The sequence below is a fragment of the Neopsephotus bourkii genome, unplaced genomic scaffold (assembly GCF_033783945.1).
Source record: "Neopsephotus bourkii isolate Nb327-2 ecotype Australia unplaced genomic scaffold, CSIRO-AGI_Nbou_v1 NB_1637, whole genome shotgun sequence".
NCBI classification, from domain to species: Eukaryota; Metazoa; Chordata; class Aves; order Psittaciformes; family Psittacidae; genus Neopsephotus; species Neopsephotus bourkii.
Genome location: NW_026902112.1, coordinates 3,740,365 through 3,749,297, shown reverse-complemented (window position 1 = coordinate 3,749,297; position 8,933 = coordinate 3,740,365).

Sequence of the window (8,933 nt, the reverse complement as noted above, 5' to 3'; positions counted from 1 at the left end):
TATCTTGAAAGATTAACAAACAGCATTTGGTCCCAGCGGGTATAAGGTAAAAGGAGGAAGAAGATAAATTCTGCGCTGTAGCTGCTATGAGAAGAAGTGATATGGATTTTTTTTCCCCTTAATATCTGCTTAGAGATGTTTAAGATCTTAGGTCATGACAAAATACAAGTGACTTTTGGAAAATATTAGTGTGACTACTGCCACTGTGGACAAACTGGGAAGGAATGTATATATTTATCTATTTATATAGAAATCCAAAGGTATTCTTGCACTATTCCCAGGGAAAGATAACCGTAACCTGGGCTGCATCAAAAAATGCATGACCAGTAAGTAGCTCGAGGGAAGTCATTCTCCCTCTCTACACCGCTCTTGTGAGACCCCACCTCCAGTCCTGCATCCAGCTCTGGGGCACCCAAAACAAGAGGGATGTAGACCTGCTTGAGTGAGTCCAGAAGAATCCATGAAGATGATCAGAGAGCTGGAGCACCTCTGTTATGAAGACAGGCTGAGAGAGTTGGACTTGTTCAGACTGGAGAAGAGAAGGCTCAGGGGAGACCTTAGAGCAGCGTTCCAATAACTGAAGGGACTGACGAGAAAGCTGAAGAGGGACTTCTAACTGGGCATGTAGTGAAAGGACAAGGGAGAATGGCTTTAAACTGAAAGAGGGTAGATTTAGATTTGATACAAGGAAGAACTTTACTGTGAGGGTGGTGAGACACTGGTACAGGGTACCCAGAGAAGCTGTGGCTGCTCCATCCCTGGCAGTGTTCAAGGCCAGGCTAGACAGGTCTTTGGGCAACCTGCTCTAGTGGAAGGTGTTCCTATCCATGGCAGAGGAGTTGGAACTGGATGATCTTTAAGGTCTCTTCCAAACCAAATCATTCTATGATTCAATCATAACCTGCAAATCCTTTAAAACATGACACAATTAAGGAAGACAGTCATGAATCATAGGACTCAAGGAAGACCTCCTTCAGCCTCTAAACAGCTACCAGAAAAGAAACATGATTAGAAGTTGAAATACCACGTGGGTGTCATCTCAAAGAAATCTAAGAGAAGCTAGAGCTCTTACATTAAAATACTTCACAAAGCATCGTCAGCAATGGAGATTTTTTGAAGCATTAGTAATCAGTTTTGGGCCAGCTCAGTTTCCTGCTTATCTGACAAGATCCTTGAAAATATCTCAGATTGGAATTTAAGACAGCCATCTGCTACAGTGTATGTGTCTACAATCTTTTTCTGCCAGTGGGAAGGCAAAACCAAATTTCATACTGGGACTGGTTCTCCATCAGTACTAGCATTCAGGGGCACCAAGAACCACTTGGAGAAATGCCTGTTGACAAAGGTCAAAATGTTTCAGCAGTGTAGGTGATGGGGATTCAGTGCTGGAGAACATTCCTTAGCACTTGTCAATCTACTTGTAAGCATGAAACCCCTAATGCTGAGGAACCCTAGATTACAGCTCTTTTCTGAGTTACCTCGGTGAGTACACGAATTGTGTATTGTGCGTAGACTTGTTATAATACACTGAGACATTCTCTGTGAGAAAAATTTCTGGCACAGCTAGGGAGATTCAAAGTAAAAATTACTTTTTTTGTTTGTTTTTGAGGTGCTTTTTTGTTTGGTTGGTTGGATATTTTTCTGTGTTTTTCTTCTTTTTTTTTCTTTTTCTATCTTTTTTTTTTTTTTTGTCAGTATAAACAGCTTGCAAATAACTGTTGAGAAAAACAAGACAAAATATTCTGAAAAACTGGAAAACCTTCCATTAAATGAGCTATTTTTCTAACTTCAGTCTCCAGGGCATAGTCAACAGAGATACATAAGAGATGGAATTAAGCTATTTAAGTAGCATTAAAGATTAAACAAGCCCCCTGTCAAAAAGTATTTGGATACAGCCTGTTTTCCATGTGACTTTGAAGTGTCCCAGAGAGAAGCAATGTGGCCAGTGCATTGCTGGAAGCATCTCTTTGTCATCAGTGATGTTGGACTGAATCAGGGGTTTCCCTTAGCAGGACATATTTGGGCAGTAATTACAGCTGCATTAGGCCTTAAAGCAGGATTGCAAGGTCAGTGGGATTTGGTGGACTGATACATGTTTGTCTCCCTGTTGTCACTGGGACTTTTGCCATAGATCTCAGTGATGCCAGGAGCGGTCTCATTTTATTTTGTTTTCTAAGTTTTATCTACAGTTTCCATTAGGCTGGCTGCAGTTCAGGAAAATAATTGAACAAGTGGATGGTTTCTCATAGTCTTGCCTTCCTAATTCATCTCAATAAACCATTCTTAATAAAAAAACTATTGCAACCATTAGCACAAAGCCTCTTCTTCCAGAACAAATCTTTACACCTTCTGTCTACCCTTTCCCTTAAGGTTTATTTCCTTCTTATAGCAGTTCGCAATCTCACAGTTCTAACTGACTGAGAACACTGTTTTTCTTTAGGGAAGGAAAAGAATAATAAAAGTCAAGTTCCCTTTAGAGGTGGGTCTTTATAAAGGGTTGGCTGAACTTTGCAAACTTACCGAAGGGGGAACCCTTTCCCACAATCCATTTCAAGACCAACCCCTTTGATGTCACAGCTGGCTCAAGTAAACTCATTTCCTCCTTCCCTAATGTGTGTCTGATGCAATTTTGGCAAGCCATGTCTCTCCCTGCTGTTACTGCTGCCTGTTTTGAAATGAGGCCAAATGCAATGTTTAATGTGAATGTTTGGTTTGGCCTAATCATCTGTCCTTTTTTCACTGGTACTCTGAATTATATAATTATATATCCAGATCTATCTATAGAGATCTATAGGCAATTTTTTTCCCCTCTTTCCCTCCTCCTTTGCAAATAATTCACACCACATGTTTGCAGTTTATTCCTTTGTGGTCTACTCCACCCAGTTCCTAAATCAGTAAATCATCTTCATGCTTCTTCCCACACTGAATGAAAGCAAGTTCTCAATTACAGAGGCAGAATAGAGTTTTCAGGCCTCTGTGGTAGATGTTGATTAGTTTCATGGTAAAACTTGAAGGTGCTTGAAAAAACTAGAGATTGTTTTGGAATGGCAAGATTTGCCCAATATTATACATATGGCTTGAATATCAATGGTAGTTTAAAGAAAGATGTGAGGTGTAACTCCAGAGCAGCTTGTGAAGGAAATGACCTGGTGCATCGAAATTGTGGTGATCACTTGCTTTGCCTGACAGGGAGATGCTGATAGCTGGGAGACCTCACTCACTGAAAGAAATGGACTAAGCAACCCCAAAATGGGAGATAAGAGCCTGCAGGGCAACATGAGCTGGGGTCGTGTGTGGGATTCACACCAGTGCATCCTCCTGAAAAACCTCTTTAACTCAACACATTGATTCAAATTAGATGCAGGGTTTAAACTTCGACTCTAACGTTGAACCTATATTAGTAAATTAAACAATAGCAGGGGGCACTCCTGAGCCCTGTGGCTTCATTGCTTATACTGCTGTACCGTTAGAATGGCCCTTAGCATCACTTTTGGCCCAAGTCAATGCAAGCTCTACCAAACAATGCTGAGTATTGTTTAAGGAACAGTGGGAGCAAAGGCCATTCACTTTAAATAAAAGAACACAGCCTTCTCTGTTTTAAAGGATAAGGGAGTTTAAGGCTATAGCTCTATATTTCATGTTGCTTAACATCTGTGCCAGAAAAGATGCTGGGAATGGTTAATTTACCAAAACAGACATGGCCTAAGTGGCATTTTTTGCAGTAACTGGCTTTAAACACCTTCTTTACTGCCTAAATACAGTAATGAATTCCCTCTGAGTCTATCTCAGAGAGATATATCCTTTGTCTCTTCCTTTCCTCTGGGAAGAAATTCAAGTATATGATGTAGTTTGCACTGAATCACCAAATCCATTCTGGACAACCCTCCTCCTTTTCACTGACTATCAAGATGGATCAGGATCCCACTCTCAGCCACTAACTTTGGGATCTAAAAGACACACTGTAATTGAAGTCTTTGGCAAATCAGTAACATGACAGAAAATAAGGATGCTCCTGAATATAAATAAATATGATACACCAATGAGGCATGTTAACCTGGGCCAACTGTCAGATGCCCAGTCAGATGCTGTCTGCCTCCCCCTCCTCAACAGGACTGGGGAGAAAATAGGATGGAAAAGCTCAAGGGTTCTGCATAGCAACAGCTCCTGCAGGAAATACCCACTTGCTGGGATGTGGAGCCCTCCCTGGGCTGCAGGGAGGGTCACGTACAATAGTCTATAAATATTGCCAGTCTGATAAAAAGATCATGAGTTGAACCCCTTACACTATTAGTTGGGTTTGGAACCTCCTAGATGTCCTTTTTTAATGGTCACCTTTGAGGAAAAAAATTACCTGACTTGTTAGGATGCAGACCACAGTCCCAAGCTCTTCTGAAAAGTAGGAAAGAAAAGAGTTGGAAGGTGAGAAGCTGGGAGAGCTGACAGAAACTTACTACAAAGTTAGAAGGTCAGTGTGTTTACATGGTGCCAAGAGTTAGTTCTTAAAATAGGCTAAAAAACACAGACCACTGAATACCAACAAACTGTGATAAAGCAAGGCACTAATGCTGTACTTCTGATCAACCAGCAAAATACATTTTCTATTATCTTTAAAATGAAGTTATTTACATTTGCATGTACTCATCATCTTCAGTCATCATCAGGAGGGATCAGTGTGAGAGGAAACATGAATTCAAAGAGTGAGGTGTTTAGCTATGAATGACGAACATGAATGCATATGTGTCTGCAGACCAGGAGGAACAAAAAGTCTCAAAGGAGAAATACAGTAATGATCACTTTTAAGTGGTTAATTTCTCTGACTGATTATTTTTGATGAGTCAGTCCTTCCTATTTATCTCATTTAATTTTCATTGGTTATACAAGAATATAAAGAGGCACAGTGAATTGTTTTATGAACAAACACTTTAATAAAAATCAGGACATTTGGTTGAACAGTATTGATTTGGATAATTTAATGTAGAAAAATTATTAAAGAGAATTAGCTTTTTTATTTTAATAAGGTGTCATGTTTCTGATTCATGCACAGAGTATACTTAATGTATTTTAAATAATTTCAATTTGATTGTAACGTTAAAGCACCAACTGCGATAGAAAGCTATTTAATTATATTGAATACCTGGATTTTACTAGATGAATAATGTCAAAGAAAAAAGGTTTCCTGAGTAGGTTCTTAGGAACTATTTGTAGCTGTATTACAGATTTCAGCTTTAACTCAGGAAAACAATATTGATGGATTTTCCTGTAGAACAGACATTTCTGGTTTTGACAATGCATACTGGGAAATTCTCTAGGACATGAACTGTTATTTAAAGCAGATTTGCTTAGCACACAGTGACTGCAGTCATACTGATCACTAGGAATGATTGGAATGGATATAGACCAAACAAGAATTTATGAATTGGGTAAATGTTCAGAAGATATCATACCTGACAATTTTAATTATCTGTTGTCATTCTTGTAACTCCTATAAGTCAGTAGCAATGACTATATCATCTTTATTGCCTGTTAAGCATGAGGCATTCTAAAGAGACTTGCAGAAATCAAAGCATACATGACTTTGTAATGACGTTCCGTACCTTTGTGAGATTGAAATCAGACTGGGCTTCATGACACAGTAATCAGTGCACAAATGGGGTCTGTTGATGGTGTGAAGAAGAAAATTACAGTAATGCCATTGTTGTGCTGAAACCAGTCTTATTTGTTGCTCATAGACTCTAACTGATCACAGCCCGTGAAACAGGATTAAGGATGGTATGTGTTTGAAAGAATTTGCAGTTTTCTAACAAATGATATTAAAGATACAAGACCAAGCTGTGCAAATACAAAAAAGGGAATCTAGAGAGATTCAAATTAAGCCATGTGTTCTTCAAAGAACTTGAGCTCCCGCACTATCCAGAGGAAAGTGGAAATGGCATCAAAGTCCCTGAAACCAAGAACAAATGTGATGGCAGAAAAATCAGAGAAAAATTAGAAAAGCAAAGACAAAAATAGATCCAACTGCAAATGAATGCTAGGGAATATTCCATAGTGCATTATTGTAAGAGTAGGGCATAATCTTGGTATGATACTCAACAGAGAGGAAAAATGTTTGGCAGGTGGATCTGAGCATGCTTAAGACCTTTATTCTTAAATTCTGATTATGACATGAGATGAACTGGCTGGGCAGACTTAGCTGAGTTGGGTGCCTCCTACTCAGGCCTCAATAAATTCTTCTTAGTGTACTCAGTTGGCTGGCCAGAGAGATTTCCAAGGAAATCTCAAGGAAGTATAAAAAATTCATATTGTTTTGTGAAAAAATACTACTTTAGAACCTACCTACTCCCCTCTTACATTAGGAAAGAAACAAATTATTGTTGTTTCCCAGGGGGATAGTAAGAAAGAAACTGTCTTAAGTCACAGTGAGGGTGAAACATGTTTGGCAGTAGGAAAAGACTTTTAGCAGTAAGAAAATTAAGTTCCAGAGTGGAATGATGAGGGAAATTTTGACATTTTCACTACAGGAAGTTTTAAAGAATATAGAAGACAAATATCAGGAGAAATTCAGACACAGTTAATCTGCCTTTTGTAATACGTCTGGATACATAATTTATAATCCTTTGTCAGTTTTTCTCTACACTTGGTCAAATCATATTAGTTTGTGCATGGCTGGGGAACTGGCAGCATACAAATCTGCTCTACCTGTTTTAAAATGTGTATTCCTATCCACTTAGATAGAGTGTGTGGGGAAATTTGCCAGTATATTGCTATTTCCACATATACGCACACGTATATATATATATATATATATGTTTCCATACATATGGATGCCCTGGTTTTAGCAGTAGCAGTCATTTTTCTCTTTCAACTGATACCAATAGCAATATCATGACACAGTAATAGTTTTATATCAAAATGGCAGCTTCTTTTACCTGTAAGAGGGATGCTTAATGGGGCTTTCATATATATACCAAGGACTTTCAACAACTCAGTTATTGAACTTAAACAGCTTGGTTTATCTCAGCTATCAGACACAGCTTTCCTAGTCTCATCTTTATTTTTTATGTAAAGAAAAAGTGATTCTTTTTCAAAATAGTACACTACCAAAATTTCTTTTACTTTTAACTTTCAGTAAAATTCCCAACCTCTGCAGTGGCTTAAGCACTATTGTGTATAGAAGCTGAACATACAAAAATCTCCAGTAGCAGCAAGAAATTCACACATGTTGAAGGGAAGATTTGAGAATTTTGCAGCTTTGTCACTGGTAGATAAATTGATTTTGAAAAAAAAATAGAAATAATATGATTTTTCACCACTTTAAATTTAAATCAGACTGTATCTGTCAGTAACACATTCAGACTCTTTATTCACAAGATACCTCAAATTGCCTACGCAGAACTGGCTTCATCTGATTCACGTCTAAGCACTATCTGCTATTATCTCAGTGAAATAAGTAAATTGTGAAATTCTGAAAGAAAATAATTGTGCACTAACAAACAGCAGAGACAAACTGTAAAGGGAAAACCTGAAATGTCACTTAGGTAACAAAAGTATGATCTAGGCATGTTGTAATTTAGGTAGATCCAGGTCCAAATATACCAATCCACTACAGCCCTTACAGGTATGGTATAGCAGTGTCTAGCTGTGAGCCAAGGAGAGCACTAGGACTTCAAAGCATGGGCCTTCATGTGAACACTGACATCTGTCTCACTCTCTTGTCCTTCAAGTGGGAGAACTGGATCTTAACCTGCCTTCGGAGCTGAGCACCAGGTCTTCTCAGTACGGAGTTTACAACCTGCCTGTGCTCTTCCCTCTACAAGAAATTGTGTAGTCCCACCCATTGCTTAGCTTTCTGACCTCACTGCCATGTTGCAGTGACCTATATGGATGCTAACTTGTTTCCCAAGCTATAGTCTTGGTTCTGCCAATATCTGGATGTGTGTCTTGAAGGAAGTAAACCTCTCTCTATCTCGTCCTTTATCATTTGCAAAGAAAGAGCTTATCCATCTTACAGGATTGTTGTGAGGCTGAAGCAGTTGTTCCTTGTATGTGACTCTGAAGAGGTAAATGGTAAGCATTATTATTTGAGCATCACTCGAGATACAAAAAAAAAAACCAACACCCTCCTGCAGTCAGGGTGCTTAAAAGAAGAGAGAAATGCCGTGATGAGAGAGAGGCCTTGAGCACAGATGTGAAATTGCTCTTGAAACCTGTGTGATCTCTCCACCTGCACATCTCTCTCCACCTGCTCAGCAGCCCCTGCTGTCACCAAACAGAAAACATTTGGCTTTTCTGCCAGTGCAACAAAGTGAAACAGTGTGCACTAAATATCCTCAACCCTTCCTTTACATCTGTCCTTACTATCTCTGATATATAGACTGTGGGAGCCCCTCTGAGAACATTTTTCTTACCTCCTGAATAGGTGTTGTAAGAAATGGTATGGAATACATCACCTCACGGGAATCTGTGAGTGTTCTCGGTATGTGCAAAGGGGGCAGCAACATCAACATTTTGATTATCACTGTGAAAGCAAAATGGATCTCTATTAATTTTCAGCAGGATTCAGACACAGTAGAACACAGATGTTCAGCAAGCACTCTACATATTAAGTGATCATTCATACCACAGGTAGTTTACTCAAGGTTATTGAGTTGTGAGTTCATTTTAATCCATCAGTGAGGAAACTTTATGAAGTTAGTGACCAAAGAAACAGATATATAGTTACAAACATGCACTGTTTCCCCATGAAATATTCCTGCTTGGGGTGAGATTGTCAACAAATTGACAACAAATACATTGATATTTTGGCCAGCTGAGATGAACAGTGAGGAGACCACAGCCTTGCTTTAGTCAAGTACTTCAAACAGGGGACTATTTTCTGTTACAAGCTACAGGGCAGTGTTTTGTACTAACAGCATGGGAATATGTCTCCAGAAGCA